This window comes from Bubalus bubalis, chromosome 13, assembly GCF_019923935.1.
Source record: "Bubalus bubalis isolate 160015118507 breed Murrah chromosome 13, NDDB_SH_1, whole genome shotgun sequence".
NCBI lineage: Eukaryota > Metazoa > Chordata > Mammalia > Artiodactyla > Bovidae > Bubalus > Bubalus bubalis.
Window position 1 is genome coordinate 56,669,761 of NC_059169.1, and position 27,303 is coordinate 56,697,063.

Genomic DNA, 27,303 nt, shown 5'->3' on the forward strand with positions numbered 1-27,303 from the left:
TTTTTTTTTTTAATGTGGCCCATTTTTAAAGTCTTTATTGAATCTCTTACAATATTTATTGCCTCTGTTTTATGTTTTGCTTTTTTGGCTGCGAGGCATTGTAGGATCTTAGCTTCCTGACCAGGGACCGCGCCCACACGCCCTGCATTGGGAGGAGAAGTCAACCACTGGACCACAAGGGATGTCCTATTACCTTTTTTCAAGTTCACAAAAATAAAGAATTTCTTTCTGAGGAAAATATTTTCTTACATGGACCACAGTTAGGGGAATATTGTCTTAACTAATGGGTTTGCATGCTCAGGACAAGGGGTCCAGCATGTGCTCAAAGTGCCCCTGCTGTAGACGAACAAAGACAACATAGGCAGCTGCCTGCAGAGGTTGGAGGGGATTCGAACACACCAACCAGGAATGCTGAATTTTCAGCGATGGTGTAGATTTCATCATAGCCATTGGTACACTTACGAATTCAACTACTAAATTTTTAAGGTCATGAAGCTGGTAGGAAATGCTAGATGCCCTGTTAATATTATGTTGCCTACAAGCATTCTGATGGTTTTTAGATACACACCCAGCCTAAGGTTTCAGGAAAAATCCATAATGAGGAAGAATGATTTTTCCCTGGCTTCTGGTATCGAGCCAAGTGAGAAGGCATCCTATTTTGGGGCACTCCTATAGAGCTATTTTTCTCTTAAGGATCATATACCTTCCTTTGTTTTAAAACTTGATTATTTTTCATTAACCTCATATTTCTTGCAAGCCTACTATGTGTCGGGCATTTTTATGGGCACTGGGGATCAGAGATCAATTGTTGTTCAGTCTCTCAGTTGTGTCTGACTCTTTGTGACCCCATGAACTGCAGCACTCCAGGCTTCCCTGGCCTTCACTATCTCCCAGACTTTGCTCAAACTCACGTCCATTGAGTTGGTGATGCCGTCCAACCATCTCATGCTCTGTCACCCCCTTCTCCTCCTGCCTCCAATCTTTCCCAGCATCAGGGTATTTTCCAATGAATTGGCTCTTTGCATCAGATGGCCAAAGTATTGGAGCTTCAGCATCAATAAGATCAATAAGGCAGACAAAGCCCTTCGTGGGGTCTATATACTGGGGTAAGAGGAAGAAGATGGATGATAAGAAGACCATGAGTGAGTGCTTAACACAGTGTTGGTGATAATAACCACTTCTGAGGAAAATAACAGGCTAGGATGGGAGAACATGAAGGTTTAAAGGTGGTTTTAGATGGGTCACCAGTGAGTGTCTCTGGGGAAGTAAGACCAGACTGGACAGGAACCAAGACCATATCCATACAAGCCATGTGACCCTGGGTATCTTAGAACACCTCTCTTTTCTTGTCACTAAAATGGAGATATGAATAGTGTCCACAGAGTTTGAATTCTCCTCCTTCCCTGGTCTGCCAGTTTTTCTTACAAATGTACCATGACCATATTTTCTGAACAGATAGCAAGTGATGGACGTGTGCCTTTCCAAATGATTTTTCTGGTGTGTGACTGTGATTGTCACAAAAAGTATAGAAATAGTTTCACATTTTGATGCACATGTAATTCATCATATGTATGAATATATATAGGCTTCTTTTGAAATGATTATACATTTACATGTCATTGCAGGAAGAGGACAGAGGCCCCTGTACCCTTCAGCCAGCTTCCCCTGGTGATGGTCATTAGCCTACAGCCCACTCACGGGGGCTGGGGCTGGGGAGGGTCAGGAATGTGGGGTGGGGGATTCTGTGAGCTGATTATGGTCTATATTTGGGCCTGACCATGGTTCAGTGAGTGTCAGCCTTTTAAGTAGCAAACTGTACACATTAGCATTGCCTCTTTTCTGGTTAAGTTCTTTTTGACAATTTGTTCAGGGTTAAAAGAGAGCATGAGGGTTCGGGCAGGAATGAAATCTCCTGCTGACTTTTTCTCCCTTCCTTCATGAGGTCACTAAAATGACAATAAAGAAATGTTTAGAAGTATAAATGCACAAGGAGAAGAAAATGGGAGAGCAGATGACAATATTTCAGGAAATATTTGAAAGATGAAATAAGAAACCAGTTTAGCAGAGTAGGGAAGCGTAAACACCTCACTATGAACCTCCCTCCCTGGGACGGGACTAAGAGAGGCAGGTGAGAAGTGAAAGACCCGTAAAACAGTTACCTGTGGGGGAATGGGGTGGGTGGGAGTGGAAGGAGCTACCAGTAAGACATCTCCAAATATACACCTTTTTACAAGTGTTTGGAGTTTTTGATAACCGATTTTTTCTTTTTATAAACTGATTTACAATATTGTATTAACTTCAGGTGTACAAATAGTGATTCGGCATTTTGGTAAATTGTGCTCCATCTAAAGTTACTACTTTGCTGTGCTGTACAGTCCGTCTCTCACTGTCACCTACTCGTTTTACACACAGTAGTTTGGATCCCTTCGTCCCCCAGCTCCTATTTGTCCCTCCCCACTTCCCTCTCCCCCCTGGTAAACACTGGTTTGTTCTCTACCTTTGAGTCCAGTTTCTGTTTCCTTACAATTCCTTCCTTTCATCTTTTAGATCCCAGTAATGATAATAGAGTATTTGTCTTTCTCCGACTTATGTCACTAAACATAATACTCTGGAAAAGAAAGAAAGAAAGTGAAGTCACTGAGTCGTGTCTGACTCTTTGCGACCCCAAGGACTGTGGCCCACCAGGCTCCTCCGTCCATGGAAGGTTCCAGGCAAGAATACTGGAGTGGGTTGCCATTTCCTTCTCCAAAATATTTGACTGTCCCAGGTCTTAGCTGCATCATGTGGGATCTAGTTCCCTGTCCAGGGATCAACCTGGGCCCCCTGCATTGGGCGTGCAGTGTCTTAGCCACTGGACCAGCAAGGATGTTCCTTAATATTCTGGACGTCCATCCAAACAAGTGTGTAGATTCTGACACTGGTCAGTGGTCATCTGCTCACAGCATGAAGGAGAGCGAGCGGGTGGGGGAGGGGGACCAGCAGATGAAGGAGCAGGTGATTCCTGCTGAGGGTCCATCAGCCAGCTGGGTGGGGGCCGGGCTAAGAGCAGGGCCCAGGAAGGTCAGGTGGAGAGGGGACGTCTGTCTCAGAGATGCCCCCTGGAGCCGGGTGAGGTGACCCTGAGTGCTGGGGATGACATGGGTGACCTGGTACCTTCTCCAGCCTCCTTCCCCCCCGGGGGCCGGTCATGCCCTGCTGCAGCCGGCCCAGCAGAGGGCTTCTCTCTGGAAGGAAAGAGTCCCTAGCTCTAGACTACCGCCAGCATGCACGGGGACCCCAAAGACCGCCAAGCCTGCAGGGCTGATCCACCAAGGCTGCGAGGCCGGTCATCTTGCCACCCTGCCCGCCCGGCTTCCTTCATCTCACTACTCCACCTCATGTGAACCTTCCAAACAGCCTTTAGTTTCCCTCTTTTCTGTATGCCTTGTCTTTGGGGTTAATATTTTTAATAATGAAACTATTTTTAGAGTGGTTTTAGATTCACAGAGGGATTGAGCAGGAGATGCAGAGAATTCTTGTAAACCGCCTCCTGGCTATCAACATCCCCACTCGAGGGATGTTCCGGTCAATCCATGATCCCACATCCACATGCCCTCATCGCCCGGAGCCCATAGTCAGACAGCAGGGAGCACTCTCCGTGGTACACACTCTATGGACTTGGACAGATGGGTAGTGACACATATACCCTAATATGGCATCCTACACAACATTCTCACTCCCCTAAAAATCGCCTTAGTCCTGCCCATTCAGCTCTCTCCTCCCCCAACCCCTGGCAACCCCCAATCCTTTTACTTCATAGTTTTCCCGTTTCCTGAGTGTCATATACTTGGAACCATTATTAATAGTTTAGGAATAATTCTCATTGCCTTACTATTATCTTAGCAGGGTGTGGGAGGAAAAAGGAGATTAAAAAGTTGGTGTTTAATATGTCACCTTTAAGTGGAAGGTATGTGAACCCCATTTTTCTACTAGTTTTTCTTTTAAAATTGAAGCTGGATTCCCTAGGAAGGAAAAACAAACCTTCTGCAGGTTGAGTTCAAAACCTATAGGAGAGGGGACTTCCCTGGTGGTCCAGTGGCTGGGGCTCTGCCTTCCAATGCAGGGGGTGCGGGTTCGATCCCTGTTTAGGAAACCAGAACCCAAACATGCCACAGAGGGCAGCCAAGAGTTTAAAATAAATAAACACAACATTGTAAATCAACTATGCTTCAATTTTTAAAAATAAGAAAGCACAGAACCTGCGGGAGAGGGTTGGAGATGGTCAGACCCTGGGCTCTTCGATGGTGCTTCTGGAGAACCCTCAGGGTGGCCACAGCCTCCGGTGAAAGCATGTCAGGCCAGAGTATCGTGCCTCCGTCCACACCGTCACCCCAAGCCCCACTACATGTTAAACTGTGTCTCCCGAGAAAAATGCGCTGGAGTCCTGAGCCCCCATGACCTCAGCATGTGATCTTGTGTGGAGATGAGGCCTTTGCAGAGGTGATCAAGTTCAAATGAGGCCATGAGGGTGGGCTCCAGTCCATTGTGACGGTGTGCTCATGAAAATGGGTCGATTGGACACAGACACCCAGACGGAAGATGACCTGCAGACACAGGGGAGCCAGGCGTCTACAAGCCCAGGAGCCGTAAGGCCATTGGAAGCCAGGATACAGGATTCAGGGGCATCAAGGCCCGGCTGGCACCTTGATCTTAGACTTCCAGCCTCCAGGACCGGGAGATAACCATTCCTGTTGTTCTGAGCCGACCAGTTTGTGGTGCTTTGTTATGGCAGCTCTGGGAATCTAAAGAAATGCCTACAGGTGGGAATTCCACAGGTTTGTTGGTTTCTGGGTTGAAGACCAGATTAAAGAGGTTTTTGTTGTGCTTTGTTTAAATGGCATTAGCATTTAAAACATCAGCACTGAACTGGCACCACCATCACCACCCTACCCCACCCCCGCCACACCAGCCAATCTGGAGAGTTCTTTACCATTTTGGCTAAAGTGGGGGTTTTCCCCTCTTGGGGAAAAGGGAAAAGAGAAAGACGGGTAGTTAAATATCAAGGCCTGTCTTCTCCTGGGCTTTGAAGGTGAAGAAAAGCAGCTTAATTGGCTCTGGCCTGTCTTGGGGGTACTTGACCTTCTTTTTAAAACAGGTGGCCGGGAGCATCGTCTCATATTGAAATGCAGTGCCCTCAGTCTCAATTTTGAAGGCAACCCAGCTTCCCGAGGTCCCCTTGGCCTCCTCATCCCCTCCCCAGAGTCAGCTGGAGGCTCAGCTTGGCTTCCCCGCTGCTCAGTCTCGACAGCGCCCCCTCCTTTTCCTCGTCATTTTTAGAATTTTTTTCCCCTTTCAAGATCTGTCTGATGTAGCACAGGGAACTCTATCTTCTGTCACAACCTTTATGGGAAACGAGTCTGAAAAAGAAGGGATGCCTTGTATAACTGACTCACTTTTCTGTACACCTGAAACACAGCACTGTAAATCAACTATACTCCCATATCAAATGTAAAAAATTTTTTAATGCTAATATTTGAAGGATGTGGGTGAAAGGTACATGAAAAGTCGGGGTATTATTCTTGCGACTTTTCGGTAAGTGTGAAATTTATTTTGAAATAAAAATTAAAAACTGGTGTGCCCGAAACTAACAAAATATTGTAAAGCAGTTATCTTCCAATTAAAAATAAAAATTAAAAAAATATTAAAAACTGAACTTAAAAAAGCTCTATCTGAATTCCGAGGAGGTTTGGAAGAGAAGAACACACTGCTCTGTCTTATCCATGCTGTCCCTCCATCCTGGCTCCACCTTGTCTGAAGGCACCTGCCTGCCTTCCCTTCCCTGCCCTGCCCACCCCCCTTGCCCCAACAGCAGCAGGCAGCCCCCAGCCTCGCTCCAAAGGCTCAGTGCTGACCTCAGAAAGGTTGAAGCCCCGTGTAGTTCAGTTCTGCTAAAGTGTGTTTTTCCACATCATCAGCCTCTGATTGCCCTGGCTTTGTTATTCCTGGCACTTATTCCAGACCACCCCAGCGGCTTCAGTGGCGCATAGCCCCGGAATTCGAGGAGGAGAGAACACTTGGAAACCTCCTTAACTCTTGGCGTCTTTGCCATTAGAAACTCTGCACCATAAAATTGCCTCATTTGGGTATTTTTTAAATGCCAGGTTCTTCTGTGCCCCAGTAAATTTCAGGCCACCACTCTGCATATGCAATTGAATTGCACTCTGATGAAACATAGGAATGATTATATGCCCAGATTTATTGGTAGCAAAAGACCATCCAAGACTTCTCTTTTTTATCTTGGCTTAATTTAAAGCTGTCCCAGAAGCTTCTGGTAATAGGGTCTGTCTTGCTGACCCACATAGAAACTGAGGGCGTGCGGGCAAAGTTAGAATTCTTTCATTCTTTCACAGGAGATGCTAATACTTGAAAACATGAAATCCTTTGTATAGGTTTGTGTTAAGGGGAAGCTGATATATAAGGAAAGAATCAGAGAAACAATACCATTCTCACAAATTATATACCTCTTTGGAATTGTATTTGATGTGAAATTATAGTCTGTCTCCAACTTCCTTTTTGCAACTGTGAGTTGTTTATACTATTTAACCATGCAACCTTAAATTACAGAGAAGATGGGGGGGAAAAATCCCTTGTTTGGGACATAGCTATGCTCATCTTTGAAGATGTCTTGAATTGAGCATCACATAGTATTCCTATTAATTATTTTACAGGTTAATTCTAGCCACTTTGTAGTTGCTTGGGTTGTTTTGAAAGCAGTATATTCCTATATAAGAAAAACCTGGAAATTCTGGAAATTTTTCAAAGCTTAAATAAAAAGGCAGTGATTTGAAAACTGAAATCAAGGTTTTAACCTTAAAAAAACTCAACATCATTGTTAATTTCCCTTTAGATTTTTCCCAGAATCTGGCAAAGGAAGATTACAGAAAGGTCAGCCAGACTGCAGTTGGGCAGAAAATCTTTAGAGTATATTATCACAACCGACCAGCACTATTTGGAAATCAGACATAAATAATAACAAGGAGTTAGGGATGTGGGAAGGACTTGGCCATCTCGCAGTGCCCACCCTGGACCCCAGCTGCTGTGGGTGCCCAGTTGGCAGAAGAGGGGGCTTCTAGGACTGCATCCATCACCCAACAGCTGGCGGCCCTGGGAAAAGCATCTTCATTTCAGAGGCTTCAGTTCCCTCATCTGTAAAAAGAAATGATTGTTAAGATTCCTCCCAGTTCACAGAAAGTTCTGATTCTACCATTTTCTGGTTCATTAGCTGACATTGGGGGGTTATAGGAAGTCTTCAGGGAAGAAATGAAATTTCACCGGTGTCATGAAAATCTTGAGTCAAGAGTTTGGGGGTATCCTACACTAGAAACTGATGCCTTAGTGGAAACATAAATCAATGAGGTAGGCTCAAAAAGGCAAGGATGGCTCCTGCTCTATTGGACATAGTCGACTTTTAGTGATGGACAAGCTGAGTAGATGGATGGATGGATGGATAGATGGATGAATGGATGGATGATGAATGGATGGATGGATGGTCCTTGAAGTTAAAGAGAGGAAGGAAAGGGTTGAGGAGTATTTAAAAAGGCAGAAATATGTCTGGAAAAGCTCCATCATTTTCCCTCTCTGACTTCTGGTCCAGCAGCCTCCTCATGGCTCTCCATGTCCCCAGCCCCAACTAGATGATAGGCAGCTTGAGGCTGTGTTCTGTTCCCCATAGTACACAGCATTGTCTGATTAATAGAAACCTTTATTGCCATCAGTGAGATTTCCAAGGCACTTGTGAATCTACAAAGTCGTTTCAAGTAAGTTTTGTTGAAATGAAGGAAGGCTGCCTTTCTGAAGGCTAGGTAAAAATAGACTTTTAACATAAGAATTCCCATGTAAGTTATAAATTCAATTACATTTTGGGATTTAAAAAAAGAGGAGATATTGGTTTTTCATTTCTTCTGCTCACTGTTTCCAGGCAACCTTGAACTCGTCAAATAAAAAGTCTAAACAGAAGACCGTGAGATGTATGACCTTAGATTGAAAACATACCCTTGACTGGCCAGATACATGACTCACCATGATGACTAGACATTCCTAAAAGGTCAGCCCTCTTTTCTAATATTAGGGGTGTTGTGGGTTTTTTTTTTTTTTGAGTGATTTTAGAAAGAAAACTTGGTGTTGTAAAAAACACAGGATTTGGAGTTATATATTCTAGATAACTGGAGTCCTGAGTTTATTGCCATGAGACTGGGAAAAATCACTGAAACTTCTGAGCTTTGGTTTCTCTGTCTCTTAGCTGGTTGTGATCAGCCACCCAGCCCGCCTCACAATGATGCAACATGTGTGCGATGTGACTGCAAAGTTGACCGAATGATAAACAATGCCTTTTGTCCCCATCATCATCATCAGTGTCCCTGGAAGCACTGCCAAAGGGCAGAGAAGGAGCGGCGGGCCCTTGGGGCCCCTGCTTGACCCAGGCCTTCAGGAACATCCCCTTCGCTCCTGTGGGCCGTCCTGCATCCCGGGGTCACCTTCCCACAGTGGAGTTAGAATCAGCTTGGCTGTGCCTTCTTGCCGTCCACCTCCTTAACCCTTGGTCCAATGATGCTCCAACCCACCACACACTTTGGCCGTTGGTCTCTTTTCTAGCCACTGGGACTAATTTTGGGTGTGCCTTTGGTGACAACGGGAATGGCAGTTACAGCCCAATTCTGGGGTGAGTCAGGGAGGCCTTTGCCATTTCTCCTGTGTGCAGTTTTGAGCCCTGAGACACCCCAGCTCTGCAGGTGGCCTTTCCGTTCCTGTTAACACAGGCAGGGGACAATGTGAAAACGGTGAGACTGGAGAAACCAGAAAGCTGTGGAGAACTCCTGGAGCTGTTAACATCTACTCACCTGTTGAGTCTTCAGACTAATTCTGAAGATCACCGGGAGAGAATTTTCTAAAAATTTTATTGAAGAAAGACAAATATTGTATATTAATGCATGCATATGGAATCTAGAAAGATGGTACTGATGAACCCATTTGCAGGGCAGCAGTGGAGACGCAGACAGAGAACAGCTGTGTGGACTCAGTGGGGGAAGGAGAGCGTGGGACGAATGGGGAGAGTAGCAGGGAAACATACAGTACCATATGCAAGATGGGCAGCCAGTGGGAATTTGCTGTGTGACTCAGGGAGCTCAATCCAGTGTCTGTGACAACCTAGAGGGGTGGGATGGGGTGGGAGCGGGGAGGGAGGTTCAGGAGGGAGGAGAAACATGTATACCTGTGGCTGATTCATTTTGATGTGTGGCAGAAATCAACACAATAGTGTAAAGCAATTATCCTCTGATAAAAAAAATTTTTTTAATTTATTGAAGTATAGTTGATTTGCAATGTTAATTTTTGCTGTGTAGCAGTGATTCAGTTATACATATGCACTCATTCTTTTTTTAATATTCTTTTCCATTATAGTTTATCATAGGATGTTGATGATAGTTCCAGGTGAAAATTTCTAAAGGAAGGGAGGGAATGCTCGATTTATTAGAAAGCTTCCTTCTCAAAGAGAGAAGGAGCCTTCTGTCTCCCCCAAAAATATGCTGTTTCAGAAGAAAGCTAATGCCGTTTTCTATCATGACAAATACCATGTTCCTTTGTTAGGAATGGGAAACCCCAGATGGCACGGTGGTAAAGAATCTGCCTGCCAATTCAGGAGACTCCGGTTCGATCCCTGGGTTGGGAAGATACCCTGGGGTTGGAAATGGCAACACACTCCGGTGGGCTTGCCAGGAAAATTCCAAGGACAGCGGAGCCTGGTGGGCTATGATCCATGGGGTCCAAACAGTCAAACGTGACTGAGCACACACATGGAAAATGTGGCCCTTCGCTGACAGATGGGAGGGTGATTTCTATTATTTTCTGTCCGCTGTAAATCAATTCAGATCCCTCACACATTTTGAGAGCAGCAGTGGAGGACAGGTCTTCTGAAGAGAGATTTTTCAAATGACAATTTAAGCCCTCCAGGCCTTCTCCCGAGGCTGGCTGGACCCCACCTCTGGGATGATGGCTGGACAGCATCCTTCTGGAAGGTTGTGTTACTATGAAAGATCATTCTTTTCCATCCTGACCCTGTGAAGCTTATGAGACAGGCCCGATTATTGAGCCATATGGCAAAGAGAACTTTGGGTAAACAAATTTGTATTTCATTAAGATGTAACAGCCTCATAAAATGTGATAATTAAAATGTAAATGGCAGTAGGTGTGCTTGTTCAAAGCTGGCTTCCTACCTCACCAGCTGGCGCATCCCAGGTGAGTCATGTTCCGGGGTTCACAGGCAGGTACTATTTTCAGTATTCTCTGCCTTCTGTTCTTTTCTCTTTCTGATTCATTGATCGGCTGTATTTTACAGAATCTCTTAGGGCATCTACAAGTACAGTCGACTGAAGGGCTTGTTCTTGTTTTCTCAACGTTTTCTTGTTTACTTGCATGAGTCTCTCCTCCAGGATGGGAGGGAAGAAATAAGAGTGCTTTCCCATGTAATTCCCATCTCAGCTTGGAATGAGCAAATGCTAAAAGCAGCTTTGCTGAGCAGAAGGCTTGCTGGGGAGGTTAGAGTTAAGTTAAGGTGACAGGAGCTGTTTTTCAGCTGAAGGGTGGGCTGGGGGAGGAGAAGTAAGGTTTCCTCCTCTGCGTCCATCCCATCTCCAATCTCCTCTTTCTTCTTTTTCTTGCCTGTCCCGTCTCCCATGCTCAGAGGTGGAGGGAGAGGGCTGGGAAAGGACAAGCACGGGAGGGAGGTGGCCTGAACGAGAGGGACATGAATGCGGGGGCCACTCGGAAGTAAAGGGACTCCTGACTCTGAGCCTCCATCCAGCATGGGAGCGTCGCCTTTCCTTTCCTTCCTCACACCCCCAGCAGCCTCTGCAGAACAGTCTTTTTCCAATTCTTAATTGGAATTTAGCTCTAGATTCCAATTAAGGTCCCCTCTGATGGCACCAGACAAGCCCCTGCTGCGGAGAAAACAGGCTGAGAAATCCCAGATTAAGGAGGTCATAGAGGAAAGTGCAGATCAGGATGGGGGGCTCACAAGAGGCTTTTTCATGAGAAAATTGTACGAAATGGGAACTACAGAAGTCATCAAATAAAAATTTGGTGATATCACCCGCTCCCAACCATGAATTAAGATACAGCACAGGGCACAGGGTGGCTTCAAAGTCAGCTGGGCATTGAGGGATTGGGGGCCATGAGGATGAGCATGGGGTTCCCCTTAAGTCAACAGTGTTGAATGGTGCTACCATAGGCGGTGCAAAGAAACATGAGGTCAGTGTTCCCCCAGCTGAAAAGGGAGAGGTGGGGTCTGAAGGTGTCTGAAACACCCTCAGCCTTGCCCCCAGAGGCCATGCTGCCAGCCTGAGTTAGGGCATGATGGTTAGCATCCCAAGGACATTGGGGGTAATATTATTCTAGCTCAGAGGAGAGAGGCAAGCCAGGCTGATGACCAGATGAGGCATCCCTTGAGTGCTGGGTTTATACTAAGTGAACATGTGAATAAATGATGGCTCACATGCATGAATGCCAGCAGCCTGGTCCCGGCCCTATTGGGGAGCGTCCAACAGAGAAGCCAAGACAAACATACATGAAACGTTAACACTCGCTCTTGCATCCCAACCCAGGTCAGCCGGCGGGGAGGGTGTCAGCTTTTACGATGGGTCACCCAGAGGGCTGGCGGAATTTAAGAGTCTTCGTTCTCATTAGCTGAAGCCCAGCAAGATTGAGTGGCTTCTCTGGGCCACTGTCCATGCATTGAAAGTGAAGTGTTAGTCTCTCAGTCATGTCCAACTCTCTGTGACCCCGTGTACTGTAGCCCACCAAGCTCCCCTGTCCACAGAATTCTCCAGGCAAGAATATTGGAGTGGGTAGACATTCCCTTCTCCAGGGGATCTTCTTGACCCAGGGATCAAACCCAGGTCTCCTGAATTAGTAGGCGGATTCTTCACCACTAGGGCCAGCTGGTGCCTGCAGCTTTGGGTAAAAGTCCTGCCTTGAACTTATTTGGGCCATGTTGTTTAGTCACGCAGTTGTGTCCGACTCTTTTGCAACCCCACGGACTGTACCCCGCCAGGTTCCTCTGGCCATGGGATTTCCCAGGCAAGAATGCTGCAGTGGGTTGCCATTTCCTTCTCCAGGAGATCTTCCAATCCAGGGATTGAACCTGCGTGTCCTGCATTGCAGGCAGATTCTTTACCACTAAGCCACCTGGGCTTCCCTAGTATATGCATAAAGTAAACTGCAAACATACCGTTTTTCCATATCTACTGACAGCATAAGGATGTGAGATTGAAGGTACCCTGGGAAAGACATGGAGGGTGGAAGCATTTGTGGTTCCAGTGGAAATAGCAGTAGATGTGGCTGCAAGGATGACCTGTCCACTTCAGCCTTCCCTCCCTGGTCCACTGTGATGTGCTCAGGAATCTATAAAGTGGGCTTGGGCAATGAACAGGCCAGAGGTTAGCAAGTACTCAGGGTCCCCGCAGTGCTGCTCAGCTCAGAGTTAAACAAGAAGGAATCGTCACTTCAATTAAACTAAAGCACAGAGGGCTGGGCATCTTCCCCTTGGGTACCAGCATGGCCCCAGCCACCAGGGAGCCAGTGCCCAGGGCTTCCATCTCGTGGGCCAGTTTGCTCAAGTTTAATTTTGGTCCTCAAGTTTTCTTTTGACAGTTATAAAATTGCCTTGCCAGTCTATAGGCCCTGAATTCTGTGATGGCTGTGAATGAGTTCTGACAAATTAGGGTATCTTTCTGGATCTAGATGCAGATGTAGGAAGATAAATGGTATCTGTCTTCTACAAGAGTCACAAATCTGGCAGAATGTCAGGCCGGGAAGACAAGAAAGAATCCTGACAGCCGCTCCATGGGACAGCCAGCTTGGGCTGAGATCACGGGGCCCACTGATAAGGCGGACAGAACACAGTGAAAGGTATAAACGAACCTCACACTCTGGAGCCCTGGGAGACAGCTAGTCACACCCATGAAGAACTCTCCACCGTCTCAGAGACGTCTCACTTCTGGCAGTCAGTTAGATGGCCATCTCAAGTGTGCATGACGCTGCCAAGACCTAGGAAGGATGTTAGACCACTTCTGAAAAGTTAAAAGAAGATGTCACAAAATCTGAGACAAAGATGTGAATTTTTAGATAGAATTCCAACAAACTTGGTTATCTGGCGTTCAGCTCACAACCCATAAGAAATACCTTTAAGAAGAACTCAGAAGGCTAGAGACAAGAACGTGAAAAAGCCTGAAAGAATAGGAGGAGACAAAGACAAAACCAAACCAAAGCCTAAAAGCAGATGAAAGTCCTCAACAAGCAGAGCATCCTGGGACCAGTCACAGAAGAGACAGAGAGCCCTGTCTTCTCAAGTCCCCAAGAGCCCAGCCATGCTCCATTCCAACCTGATACAAAAGGAAGATGGGAAGGCCTGGTGGAAACAACAAGGGGATAAAATATGCTCATTATACTGCATTTATACATAAAGCCGATAAATACATTCCTCCAAAGTGATTAGACATTTTGAAAGTTTTTACTTTAAAGGAATAGATATCTTTAAAAAAAATGTATTGACTATTTATAAGTCTATTCTTCTCGTTAGGGCTGTCGCAACTGACTGACATCAACCTGACTTGTTAGCATAATTTATACAAGATTCAAGCATGTTGTGTATACCAGGAGTGTTTCCTCTTTAGTGCTGAGTAGTATTCTGTCTCATGGCTGCCCCACACTTTGTTTATGAAAAATATATTCAGGAACGCAGCTTCTTTCCATCAGATTGTACAATGTGGCCGGCACAGAGCCGATAGAGGGAGATGATGGCTTCCCCTTAGTTATGGAGGCTTCTGTCTTCACTCCCGATTCCAGGCCTCCTACTCTGTGCCTTGATCATCGCCCTGCAACTAAGGTGAATGTTGTGGCTTCCTCCACCTGCCTCTGCTGCAGCCACTCCTGCCTACCACACAAGCGTACACACGCGCGCACACACACACACCATGCTGCTCTCCTGCCTGGAAGGCCTCTCCCCTCTACACCCTGGAGCTCTCATTCATCTCATAAGATTTTGCCCAGGTCGCATCTCCTCTAGGGATTCGCCTATGACTGATTCGGACTAGATCAAATTCTCCTTCTCTATGATGACTTTTCACGCTCTGGGTACAGCTGCCATATCATTTGCCACAGGACATGACAGCTATTTCCGAGGTTGTCTCCTCAATATGCTATACATCCATGGAAAGCCAAGGCTTGTCTCTTCCATTTTATTTTTAAAATTTATTTATTGTTTGGCTGTGCCTTTTTGCATGCAGGATCTTTTTCCCCCAAACCAGGGATCAAATACACATGCCCCTGCAGTGAAGCATTGGACCCCCAGGGAAGTCCCTGTCTCTCCCATTTTAAAAAACCTTTCTCCTCTGCCTGGAACACTGCCTGGCACATGCCTCACATATAAGTCACTCAATGCAGGATGGCTGTTATCATTTTAAATCAAACAGTAGTAAATCATAGGCAGGAAAGTGAAGTGTTATACAAGCCAATATGAATTATTTATGGACTGGATACTTTTTCTTTTCCATTTCACTCCTTTTCTTTTCTGCTGATTTCTTCTTAATCTAACTTGTTTCCAAACTGCTGATCTTTAAGACTGGAGAGAAAAAAATGGGGAGAAAGAAAAGAGAGATAAAGCTAAAGAGAGTGAGGGAGGACATAGACACACACACGTGTGCACTTGCACACACCTTGAGGATAAGTATTTTACACACTGAGATAACCACATTCCATCACTAATTCCCTTACTGCCTTGAGGTGAAGTGTAGAGTCCCAAGTCTCTAAAAATAGGGCTACAAAGCACATCTCTTTCAACAAGGGGCTTAATGTATTAATTAATGCTTACTGAGTACTTTGAGGATGAAAATTTACACACAAATCCTTATTAGTATTAGCTATGCTCTGTATAATAAGCCTTAGATGTGAAATTTATGCAGCAAATCAGGTAACATGGCTCAAAAGTAGACAAGCATGTACAAAGTCCATAGTCATCATCCACATTAATCACACATTCAAAAATTCCCAAATGCACACTCCAGACTGGTTTGGTGATCATCAGTATCTTAATCCTTCGTGAGCATTCCAATGTGATTGTTGGCCCAGCATAGGGCTTTGTGATGTATATTTTAATGTACTTCTAGAGGATTTCCCTTTTTTTGTTGTTGTTAGCTACATTAAAAAGACCTCATTCTGATGTATTCTTCCAGTGAAGGGAAAAAGTTGACAGCACTAAAAACATATATCATGTTATAAGATTTGAAATGCTGGATTTTGCCATTATGTTTCCATTGTAGAGGGCTTCCCAGGTGGCGCTAGTGGTAAAGAACCTGCCTGTCAATGCAGGAGATATAATAGATGCAGGATCAATCCCTGAGTTGGGAAGATCCCCAGGAGGAGAGGATGTTGATCCACTTCAGTATTCTTGCCTGGATGGAGAAGCCTGGTGGGCTACAGTCCATGAGGTCACAAAGAGTCAGAATGACATGGTGACTAAACAATAACAACAACATGACTTGAAACAAGTCAGGTAGAACTCCAGGCTCTTTGGAATTCAGCCTCACTCATTTCAGGAAGCCAACCCCACCTTGCATGACGTCTTGCACTTATTTCTCAGTGTGGTATGTGGGTTGCATTGATTTCATCCCCGGCTATTGTTTATGGAGGCCTTGCTTTTTGTCAGGGTGAGCTCAGCATTTTACAGGCTTCACTCTGAAGCTCCCTTCTGTATACGGAAGGCATCCTGACACCCATTTTGCAGAATCAGGAAGCTGAAGCCCAAATTACACACAGCTACTAAGAGGCAGAACGTCCATTTAGACCCATTCACGTACTCTTTCATGCCCCGCTATGTCAGGGGAGAGCCTGCTCTTTGGATTAAAACGTGTGACTTGAACATGTCCTTTAACTTCTGTAAGCAACCATTTTGTCATCTGTACAGTGAAGGTGTGAAAATAGTTAAGCTTTCAGGTCTGTTTTTCTCTGAAATTCTACCAGTAGAAGAGGAGGCAGAGAGGAGACTCCCCGCTGTGGTGGAGCTGTCCATGGTCCTGACAAGACTGGCACCAATAAAATGATAATCAGCTTATCAGAGAAAGAAGCACAAGAAGCAAGAAACGCCTCCATTAATAAAGATCTTGCTGTTATTCTCTGGGTCTCTTAAGTAATTAGGCATGCCATCTCCTGCTGCTGGGTGTCCAGATTATGCTGGGAGCCAAGCCTCTGCAAATTAAAGATGCAGGTAGACACGCACACATACACACACACTCCTTTCCCCCACCCCCAAACCTGATATGCCTGTGTGTTCCAGCTAAATGATCCACAGCACATTTTGTCTCTACTTTGTATTCTTTTGCCTTGAATTGCAGATTCTTTTTCTGGGAGGAAGCAGATGTTCTTGAACCTGATTTTCCAAGCTTAGCCACCCTAAGAACCAAGTGAAATTAATTTAATGAGTTCTCGAAGAAATCAAATAAGTTCCTTTGTTTTAGCACATTTTCATTGCTTTTCTCATTTATGCACATAGATAGGTTTCATAAGGAGAAATATATTTACTGTATAAGTAGTAATGGGACCCCGTGCACTATAGCCTGCCAGGCTCCTCTGGCCATGAAATTCTCCAGGCAAAAATACTCAAGTACGTGGCAATTTTCTTCTCCAGGGAGATCTTCCTGACCCAGGGATGGAACCTGAGCCGTCTGCATTGCAGGTGGGTTTTTTAATCATCTGAGCCACCAGGCAAGCCCCCTTAGGTCCTTTGTTTTAGCACATTTTCATTGCTTTTCTCATTTATGCACATAGATATGTTTTATAAAGGGATATATATTTACTGTATAAGTAGTGGATACAGGAATGTTGAAAACATGAGATCAACATTCAGCCATATTTTCCTCCATAAATCTTTGGCTAGTTACTGAATTTTGTACCATCATTTCTTACTACTTACCTTATATATAACCCTGATGTATAATTTAACTTGTAAAATGGCATTCATAATAAACCCCTGGTATTTTGAAATCTTTTAACTCCTTGATGACGTTTGCAAGGATTTTTTTTTAATAGCAATATTTAAAGGCCTGAGGAGATCTTTCCAAACATATTGAAATAATGTGTCCCATTGAGAATTATTATAAGCTACAACTATGTTAGCTTATAATAGCTCACATAGCTCAGTTGGTAAAGAATCCACCTGCAATGCAGTAGACCTGGGTTTGATCCATGGGTTGGGAAAATCCTCTGGAGAAGGGAATGACTACCCACTCTAGTATTCCAGCCTGGAGAATTCCATGGACTGTATAGTCCATGGGGTCAAAAAGAGTCGGACAAGACTGAGTGACTTTCACTCACTCACTTCACAACTCTGTTAATGAGAATGTACTGGACTCCAGGAATATAAAATTCTAAAAGCAACAAGTGGTCAGATTATGAGCTGGGCACTGCACTTAGTGGTTGCCTGAATCTCTACTTGAATTGTGCATTCACTAGTACATCTGCTTATGTACGTAAATATGGTTTTACACTTTCAAATACGCACATACCTTTTTTCTTGCATGCATGTGTAAGTAAGCATATATGACTAAATCTAAGCTATTTGCATGTGGGGCCAAGGATGATCCACTGTTCTCCAAACTCTCTTCCTGAGTGATTTGCAAGGGAAAGAAGGTCTTCCAAGGGAACACTTTGAAGATTCTTGGAGCAGACAATGAACCAGGTGGCCTCCTAAGTCAAGTCAAAGAAAAGAAGCAGAAAATGTAGTATCCCGTGCTCATCCGGATAAGGGCTAAGGTGGACCTTAGGGAGAGGAATACTGTCCTCAGTTCATGCACAAAAGAAAAGGACCGAGGGCTGGGAGGCAGCATGAAGGCAACAGAAAGCTCTTTGGGCTCCTAGAGAGTTTGCAGTGCTGGGAATGTTGGCAGCAGCCCCCTGGGAAGGGCCAGCACCACCCTGAAGGTTGTGGCAGAAACAACTGCCAGGATATGGAGGTGCCCAGTGTTCTGGGGCTGTATCCAGGCCTGGCTAGGCAGCAGCAGCAGGGAATGGCTGGTACAGACTGAATAAATTTCTCAGGAGGCTATGGGGACCTATGGAACAGCTTTATTTTAGCTGTGTTGGGGGAAGCAGTGACAGCCTCCAAATCAGTTACTTTTTTCACATTGTTTATGTTTACTTATAGACCCTGAAGCTGGGAAAGGTTGAAGACAAAAGGAGAAAGGGATGGCAGAGGATGAAATGGTTAGATAGCATCATTGACTCAATGGACATGAATTTGAGCAAACTCTGGGAGGCAGTGAAGGACAGGGAAGCCTGGCGTGCTACAGTCCATGGGGTCGCAAAGAGTCAGACACAACTGAGCAACTGAACAACACAAAAAATTTTAATTTGTAAGTATGTTAGTAGAATATATTCAACAGAGAAAGACTAAAATGCCATTTTCCATCACCCTCAAACCTGGTTCCCTCTTCCATTCTCCAGGAATAACCACCATTTGTTCTTGCATATTGAGGAACATTTTTTCCAGAGGAAGAATTATTGACTGAAACTCACTGAGAATACAAGTTTTAATAGTGCCTTAAAAATAAAGAAACATAAAAGAAACATCTGAAATATCTAGAATTTAGGCAATACAAAATGGCCAGTGAAAAGAAGAAGAACTTCCAGGGGACTTCCCTGGTGGTCAAGTGGTTAAGACTGCTTTACCTTCCAATGCAGGGAGGCAGGTTCAATCCCTGGTCAGGGAACTATATCCCACATGTCTCTTGGCCAAAAAACCATAACAGAAAACAGAAGCAATATTATAACAAATTCAATAAAGAATTTAAAAATAGTCCACAGCAAAAAAAAAAAAAAAAAAAAAAGAAAGAGCTTCCCTTGAGATGTTGGAAACATTTATTCTGTAAGCCCAGCCTCATAAATTCAACATGTCTCAGTGGAAGGAAAATGGAATGAAAGCTTTGGACCTAAATGACTAATTGATGTGGCTCCATGGTGTTTCCCTAAAGACAGACAGAAACATCTCAGCCCTGAGCTTATGTCTACAAAGGAGGTAACTGCCAAGGTCTAAGTGCTCATCCCTAAAGGCTGGTTAGTCTTCCACACCAATGACTTGAGGTGGGCAAGAGCCAAACAGCTGGTACTCACTGCAGGTGACCTGTTAACAGTTTATCAGGAGAATGGTGTTGGAAGATTTTTATAAAATAGGATTAAATCCCCTGGTTTGCAGCACTTCACAAAGCAGACGTGATTCCTCGGGCACAGAATAGAGAGCGAGGCCTCCATGTGCTGCTTAAATCCTTCTTCACGCGTTTCCATGGAACCAGATTGTCAGGACCTAATCCCATGACTCAGGTGCTCTGAATGTTCTATAATCTTGTAAATGGTACTTTCAGGGCCCAAAGAGTTCACACAGCTTCCCTGTGGCTCCTGCCCAGGGGAAGAATCATTGGCACCTGGCATTTTGTTCTTTTGACCAGATCGATAAGACCCAGGACTCAGCTTGGGTGACTCAGCAGGTCTCCAGAGGGTCGGGATAGGGGCTGGACTTCTTCATGCCTGTGGGGTGAGTAAAAGGCGAATGTCGTGGGAAAACTCTTGGTCATTTGTCCCCCCACCCCCCTTTTTTGGAACTGCATCTTTTTTTTTAAATTGGAGGATAATTGCCATGAAATTAAAAGATGCTTGCTCCTTGGAAGAAAAGCTATGACAAACTTAGCAATTTAAAAAGCAGAGACATCACTTTGCCAACAAAGGTCTGTATAGTCAAAGCTATGGTTTTTCCAGTACTCATGTGAGAATTGGACCATAAAGAAGGCTGAGCACAGAAGAATTGATGCTTTTGAACTGTGGTGTTGGAGAAGATTCTTGAGAGTCCCTTGGACTGCAAGGAGATCCAACCAGTCAATACTAAAGGAAATCAGTCCTGAATATTCATTGGAAGAACTGATGTTGAAGCTGAAGTTCCAATACTTTGGCCATCTGATGGGAAGAGCTGACTCACTGGAAAAGACCCTGATGCTGGGAAAGATTGAAGGCGGGAGGAGAAGGGAACGACAGAGGATGAGATGGTTGGATGGCTTCACTGACTCAATGGACATGAGTTTGAGCAAACTCTGGGAGATGGTGAAGGACAGGGAAGCCCGGTGTGCTGCAGTCCGTGGGGTCGCACAAAGTTGAACACAACTTAATGACTGAACAACAACAACAAATTGCTTTACAATGTTGTGTTAGTTTCTGCTGTGCGATGAAGTGAATCAGCTATATGTATACATATATGCCTTCCCTCTTGGACCGCTCTCCTACCCCACCCCGCATGTCACTCCTCTAGGTCATCACAGAGCACCAAGCTGAGCTCCCTGTGCTCTACAGCAGCTTCCCATCGCTGTCTGTCTGTTTTACACAAGGTAGTGTATCTATGTCAATGCTACCCTCATGTCCCCTCTCTTACAGGGCAAGCCGGTCACCACGTGTCCTGCATGTTCCTCATGCCGAGGGCCGCTGGAGGGGAGTGCTCTAAGCTTTCTCTCTGTTGCTGATGCTCAGGCAGTCGGTTCACAGCAAGTTTGAGCAAGATACTTCTTAGACGTCATTTGGCGGCCAGATTGGTCTTGGACTAACACAATTTTAAATCAAAGGATTTGTTCACAGAAATGACTAGTTGGGGATCACGTTGATCTTGGTGGGAGGAGAATGGGTCTACAACCTGCAGCCCTGAGCTTGATCCTGGACAGCCCTGTTCTGTGGGGGTGGCATGAAGGATTTAGAAAGAAGAACCTCCCCTCCAGTAAACCTTGTAAAACGGGGAGAGGGCCCCAGGATAAATAAACCTTCTTCTAACCATTGGCCTCCAGGCTGAGAATCAGGTCAATCTAGTCACCTGTGAAGTAGGAGGGCCAGTAACAAAAACACAACCCAGGCCCTGCCCTTGAGGGAGCGACAGTTTTAACTTATCAGACGGAGGGTTTGTTCCCCTCACAGGCCTGCCCCTCTGTGGGCACTGAGGACACAGGTTTTAATGAAGGAGGCAAGAAGGAGAAGTCACAGGATGTGCCTGCGGGGGTGGGAGGTGGGAGGTAAAGTCAAGGAGGGTTTTAAGAAGCATCTGTGGGAACTTCCTGGTGGTCCAGTGGTTAAGACTTGCTATATCCAATGCAGGGGACTCAGGTTCGATACCTTGTTGGGGAGCTAAGATCCGACATGCTGTGCAGTCCGACCAAAAAATTAGCAAAGAAGGGTTTGCAGCATTTGGGGAAGCACACTTGGCCAAGTGGACAGACCGAGTTTGAGAGTCCTGGCTTTGGAGTCAGGCAGGCCTGTTTCATTTTCTGACTGCTGCATGCCAACTCTCTGATCATGGGCAAACTCTGAAGTATTTCTGAGCCTGTTTCCTCATCTGTAAAATGGGATCAATAGTACCAACCTTGGAGGATTGTTCTACAAATCAGAGGAGATAACACATGTGAGGCCTTCGGTCTTTCCAACCTGGGGCTCAAACCCAGTCTCCCGCACTGATATACACATGGATCTGGCCACTTGTGTGTCTACCAAGAGGAAGAAGGCTGGAAGGGGGCAAAACCACCTCAGTAGAGCCTTGTAGGGCAGTGTCTGGGCTCTGACCTAAGTCCAGAGAGAACCAGTGGGAGGTCTGCCTGGGTAGGAGTGAAGGTAGGGTGGAGGGGGGGAAGGGAGGATCCATCTCTACTGGCAAGTGTTAGCGTGTAAACACAAGTGGTGGTGGTGGTGTTTTAGTCACTAAGTTCTGTCTGACTCTTGTGACCCTATGGACTGTAGCCCGCCAGGCTCCTCTGTCCATGGGATTCTCCAGGCAAGAATACTGGAGTGGGTTGCCATGCCCTCCACCTGGGGGATCCACCTGACCCCGGGATCAAACCCACATGTCCTACATCAGCAGGTGTATTCTTACCACTGAGTCACCAGGGAAGCCCGTAAACACAAGGAAGCACGGTTATTTGCTGTGGGGTCCTCATGAGATTGCAAGAAGGAAGGCAACCAGCTCAGAAGTCCTTGCTCCTTGGCTCGCCAGAGCTCGTGCTGTTTGCTAGCTCTGCACGTGTGTGTCTTCACGTGGAGGGGCGTTTGCCTGTGCTGGGCTTGAACTGGGTGCACAGAGTGGAGGTGAAGTTGCAGGATGCTGGCCGGGGGATGCACACAGTGAACTGTCTTTGACTGGCCTCCTCTGCTCACACTGTGTCCCGCACTTGTTCTCAAGGAGATCTATGAAGCCTCTTATTTTCCACTTCCAAGTTTTCTGTAATCCAGGAGAATAAAGATGATATGGGAAATACAAATACTGACTAGGGCCAAGAAACAAACACAGAAACCTCTCCAAAGCGGGAGCTCACCGAAGGCCAGCTCTTGGATCCTGGAGGAGTTGCGGTTTCTCAGTTTCTCCCTCTGTAAAATAGGGAGAGTGGTCCCTACAAATGAGGACTCGCAGGAGCACGGACCTTGTGGGAGGTGCTCAGTCCGTGGGAACTGAACTTGACATCGATGGTGAAAGAGACCCTGAATTAACCCACCAATAGGAATTCAGAGTTGGGCACTCCAGACAGAAAAGCAACAACCACAGCACATCTCTCCCTTCTGTCTCTTAAAAAAATAAAACAAAACCAAAAATAAAACCCAAAAATTTCCATTCAGAGCCTGCTCTGTGCAAAATTTCAAAACAGACGACATTTCTTTTTGTCTTTCACTACCCTTATTTAAAAGAAAACCCATAGCATAAAATTTCCCTTCCTAACAGAGTCGGACACGACTGAAGCGACACAGCAGCAGCAGCAGCAGCAACCATTTTAAAGTGCGTAGCTCAGTAGCGGTAAGTGCTTTCACACCGTGGTAGAACCAATCTCCAGTACTTTTCCATCTCGCAAAACGGCAACGGCAACTCCGTATCAATTAAACACCGATGCTCCACTCCCTGCCCCCAGCCCCTGGCAACCACCATCCTACTCTCTGTGCCTAGAGCTTGACCACACTCGGTACCTCATGCAAGGGGAATCGTGCAGAGTTTGTTTGTCTTTATGTGACTGGCTTATTTCACTGAGCACAATGTCCTCTAGGTTTATCTATGTGTGGTGCATCAGAATTTCCTTCCTTTTAAAAGCCGAGTGGTATTCCAGTGTATGGATGGACCACTTTTCCTTTATCCATTCACTCCCTACAGGAAACTTGGGTTGCTTCCACTTTTTGGTTGCTGTGAATAATGCTGCTCTGGACATTGGTATACAACTAACTCTCTTTTTTCTCTTCTCCCTCCCTCTGTCTCCCTCTCCTTTCTGATTTGTAATCCAAGTTTCTGGTGATTTTACCCTTTACTCTACACTCTGTCATCAGGAAAGGAGATCTGAGAAGTCATTAACACCTTGGTGCAAATGTACTTAATGTGTTACCTCTAAAAGCGAGTGTCTGAATTTTAACAAGTGGACTAAATGGGAAGGCACAGGAGGAAATGAATATCAAACTGCTGAGTTTCAGGGCTGAGGTCCCTGGGTGGGGACTGTGTGGGCCCGTGGAGTCCCCCCACCCCCGCCAGAATGTCTCAGAGCTGACTTCAAGTTCTCCCCCAGTGAATACACCGGTCTGTTCCAATCAGGCCAGAATTTCCTTGTCTTATGAGCCAGTTCCAAACTGAGTCCTTCTGGACCACCACACTCATGGAGGACATCTAAAAATTAAGCATGCACCCTCTTAATCATTTCATTTTATACCAGGAGGGAAAATCCTTACAATAGACTCCTTCTGCTCAAATCATGGCTCAGGTCAAAGCCTGAAACCCTCCTCCAGGCAGAGCCTTAGCCTCGCTCTGCCATCTCAGGAGTGGGAGCTCCCGCCTGCTTCTAATCCCCGCACTGCGGCTTTACTAATCTCCTTCTATCATCTTTTCTCCTGATGGGCTCCAGCTCGGCTCTCCACACCTGTCAATTCACCCGCCTCCCGTTGTCAACCACCACGCCTGTGTTGCTGCCGGAAACACACACCCTCCCACAGCCCAAGACGTGTGACATAGGAGATATTTTTCCTCCTACAGACTTTAAACTCTGTGTTCTCAGCAAATGTTAATCAGCTGCAGGAATTCATGGCTGTTCAATGAAATCTTGCTCTTCTCTCTTCAATTGTAGCCTGTCAGCTTCAATCAGCTGCGGAGCCCTGAGTGTTTCCTTTTGTAATGCCTCTCACATACACCACCCCCCTACACACACACACACACACACACACTTCTATCTGCTCTACATGGTCTGGGCATGTGGGCTTGCTGGGAAAATAACGGCTGATTATATCAACTGTGGAGGCAAATGCAGAATCTGTAGGCATAGCCGGGCCTAGTTACTGAGTGACAGGGTGGCTGACCGAGCGTCAGGTGAGTGCGGACTGGTTAGCAGAGGTGAGGGTGGCAGGGCCTGAGAGTGGCTACCAGATTCAGGAACTAATGCAAAGTGAGACCAGGACCCAGGGACCCAGGGAGGAACTCGTTCCAGAAAATATCTTTCTGCTGGCTGCTTTTGGAAAAAAATGAGTAGGCCACTCAGCTGTGTTTTGGGGATAACATCCTTTCTTTAAGACTCCCCATTCCCGGTTAAACCACTCATGGTATTTAACAAATACCTCCCAGGGACCACTTACATTAGAGTCTCTGAAGATGGGCAGCCCAGCAACTGCCCAGGTGATACTAGAGAAGTCAGAATTAAGCACTGCTTGGTCATCTCCCCCATCATCCATCCTCCATGAGACTTCCAGATGAATCTTTCAGGGCCTATGCTCTGGAATCTTCTGTGGCTCTCCTTTTACTTCTGAGGTGAAGAGGTTCCTTGTCCTGCTGTTCAAGACACGGTGGGGCATCCTTGCCCAGCCCGCCTGTGCTCTGGCATTCTCCTGCAATGTCTTTGGATGTGATGGGTCAGCCTGGCTGACTCCAGCTGTGCAAAGGCCCTGGGAGGGATGGATGGGTCCAGGTAAGGTACAGGTGTGGGAAGGACAGCCGCCCGGCAGGCAGACCCTGGTGTCTAAGGCCTTGTGAGCAAAAACACTGATGCCCGGAGCAGGCTTGGAGGGGTCCTGTGAGAAGGTGTGTGGAAATGTTCAAGTTGCAACAGACAGGAAGTCTGCAGACCAGAGCGGGCTCCCAACCATGGATCTGTGGGCTTCCAGCCGTGGCAGGACTACCTGTCAAGCCCAGATGGGTGCCGAGAATAAGGTGGAATGTCGGTCCTGGCCCCAGTCCTGCTCCATCCCGGTGTTTCATAATCAGCACTCAGAAGTCTGCCAGCCGCACCTGCTCCCAGGGCAGCTCTGAATCAGGCTGAATTTACCATGTCCTCTGCCCCCTCTGGAGGAGGTTGATAGTCCTGAGCCCCTGACCACCTCTGCTGCCTCTTCATCCTGCATTCCATCAGTTCCAGGGCCTTCTTCCCTGCTTCAGGCCCCAAACAACCCCTTCCCCTACCCATGTGCTTTGCACCCAACTCCCTATTAGGAGATGATAAATCAGGCTATAGATAAATATTTATTGATCCAGACAGATGTTTGTGTCGGTGCTAAGTGATAAAAAGCAGATTGCAAGGGAGTTTGTATCTGTGCAATAACCCCAGGGGTGTGGTATGTATGTACAGAGAGAGTCTTTCAGGAAACTCAGCCATATGTTATGAGCGACTGTCTTGGGATGGGAGGTGGTGATATTCTGGAAGTCTTTTACTTTTCTTCTTTCTCTCTATCATCTGATAAGTATTGTGTTTTTAGTAAGAAAAACAACCAAAAGACAGTATTTTTATAAATTAAAAATGTAAGGTATTTCCAAGAATCCTGATTCTCTGCTGCAAGGGTGAGGTCAGCTGTGAGCCCTGGCCCCAAGCAGAGTCAAGCCAAGTCCCCAAGTGTGGGGCCCAAGCTCCCTAGGGCAGGGGAAGGGGTGCTTAAGACCGTGACTGTTAACAGCTAGCCTGGTTTTCATCCAGCCCGTCATCCGACAGCTGTGCAATCCTGGGCCAGCTGCTTAACCTCTCTCTGCCTTGTTTGTCTGATGGAAAAAATGGGATCAGATTATTTTATGGATAATCTTAGGAGTATTTTGAGGATTAAATGAATTATTTATGTAACAAGTACTTTGCATGGTGTCTGGTATGTAGTAAGTATGCAATCAATGTTAACTCCTACGGGGAGAAGGCAGACAGGATTGGGTGGGGGCGTGTGTCTCACCTGGCACTCCAACACCATTTGGGTTCCTCCTTTTTATATCTTCAAAGTCCCGCCTAGCCTTTCTTTCTTTTTTAAAAAAGAAATTTAGTTCATTTTATTTTATTTTATTTTTTTTGGCCAAGCTGCCCTGCATGCAGGATCTTAGTTCCCTGACCAGGGATAGAACCCGTGCCCTCGGCAGTGGAAGCACAAAATCCTAATCATACAGGACTGCCTGGAAAGTCCTCCATCTAGCCTTTCAACTCCATCTCAAACCTCACATCCTTTACTCAAGATTTCCTTTTCTGAGCCTCTGACCTGGAGTGGCTCCACTCTCCCCTGCATCCATCTGTCACTCTGAACCAGGTTCCCTGAATGTGCCTCCCTTCTGTCAGTTAATTGGGCACTTGTTTTGCTCCTTTAGGGAACCATATGCCACGAAATTATGCCATGCCTTCCATGAATTATCTGAGTTGCATTGCATGTTTTGAAGACCATCAGTTTGCCCTACAAAAATGCTACTTGGAATCTCCCGGCTGGGCACCTGTGAGATGCTGACCTTCACTGCTTCATGGCAACTGTTCTTCACTTGTTGCTTCACACCTGTGAGGAAGATTAATTGCACATTCAAAACATGATCTTGGGGGGAAAAATATGACCTTTGGTTATGTGTAAAGGCTCACCGTTTCAACAAGTTCCACCATTAACTTTGTTCTCTGCAAGGTCAGTTGTAAGTAAGATTGCAGGTTGTCTGAAGAAGCCAGTATCTGGCCACAAACTCACAAATGACTGGGATGGCGTCTCATTGCTGAGCACTGATGGTTGCCGTTCTGGGCACATTTGAACATGAGGAAGTGTGCTGATCAGCATGAGGCTATATTGTTGGCCTGGAGTCAGCCACATTATATTTGGAGAAGGAAAATGCTAAACTTGTTAGGGTTTTGTTTTAGATTTACCTCTACACATCTTCGCAAATAAACTGTAAATCATCTCCATCTAGACCATACTTGCTTCTCAAATGTTTTTGTCTTCTGTTTGCTGGGGAGCCACAGGCTCTTAATTGGAGGA

The 27,303-nt window shown here is 45.9% G+C and overlaps 4 long non-coding RNA genes across 7 annotated transcripts in view; 3 read left to right on the plus strand and 1 right to left on the minus strand.

The window, feature by feature from the left end:
• Positions 1-9,152, plus strand: part of LOC123328993 — a 26,885-nt gene extending 17,733 nt beyond the window's left edge. For both annotated transcript variants that reach the window (XR_006544074.2, XR_006544075.2), the window contains exons 2-3: positions 7,958-8,083; positions 8,279-9,152. This is a non-coding gene — a long non-coding RNA (uncharacterized LOC123328993). The remainder of the gene's footprint in view (positions 1-7,957; positions 8,084-8,278) is intronic.
• Positions 9,153-17,673: 8,521 nt separating this feature from the next.
• On the plus strand, positions 17,674-20,891 carry LOC123328991. The gene is made up of 2 exons (XR_006544072.2): positions 17,674-19,609; positions 20,497-20,891. It is a non-coding gene; the product is annotated as an uncharacterized LOC123328991 (long non-coding RNA).
• Positions 19,467-23,928, minus strand: LOC123328990. Of its 3 annotated transcripts, none has more exons than XR_006544071.2 (4): positions 23,794-23,928; positions 22,410-22,572; positions 21,971-22,315; positions 19,467-19,602 (listed from the first exon to the last, which is right to left on the minus strand). It is a non-coding gene; the product is annotated as an uncharacterized LOC123328990 (long non-coding RNA). The 3 variants fall into 3 exon arrangements; XR_006544070.2 differs by having other exon boundaries at positions 22,410-22,461; positions 23,794-23,899; XR_006544069.2 differs by lacking the exon at positions 23,794-23,928 and having other exon boundaries at positions 22,410-22,838.
• A 507-nt stretch (positions 23,929-24,435) lies between these two features.
• LOC123328992 lies at positions 24,436-26,870 on the plus strand. Its single transcript, XR_006544073.1, has 2 exons — positions 24,436-25,016; positions 26,660-26,870. It is a non-coding gene; the product is annotated as an uncharacterized LOC123328992 (long non-coding RNA).
• Positions 26,871-27,303: the final 433 nt, after the last annotated feature.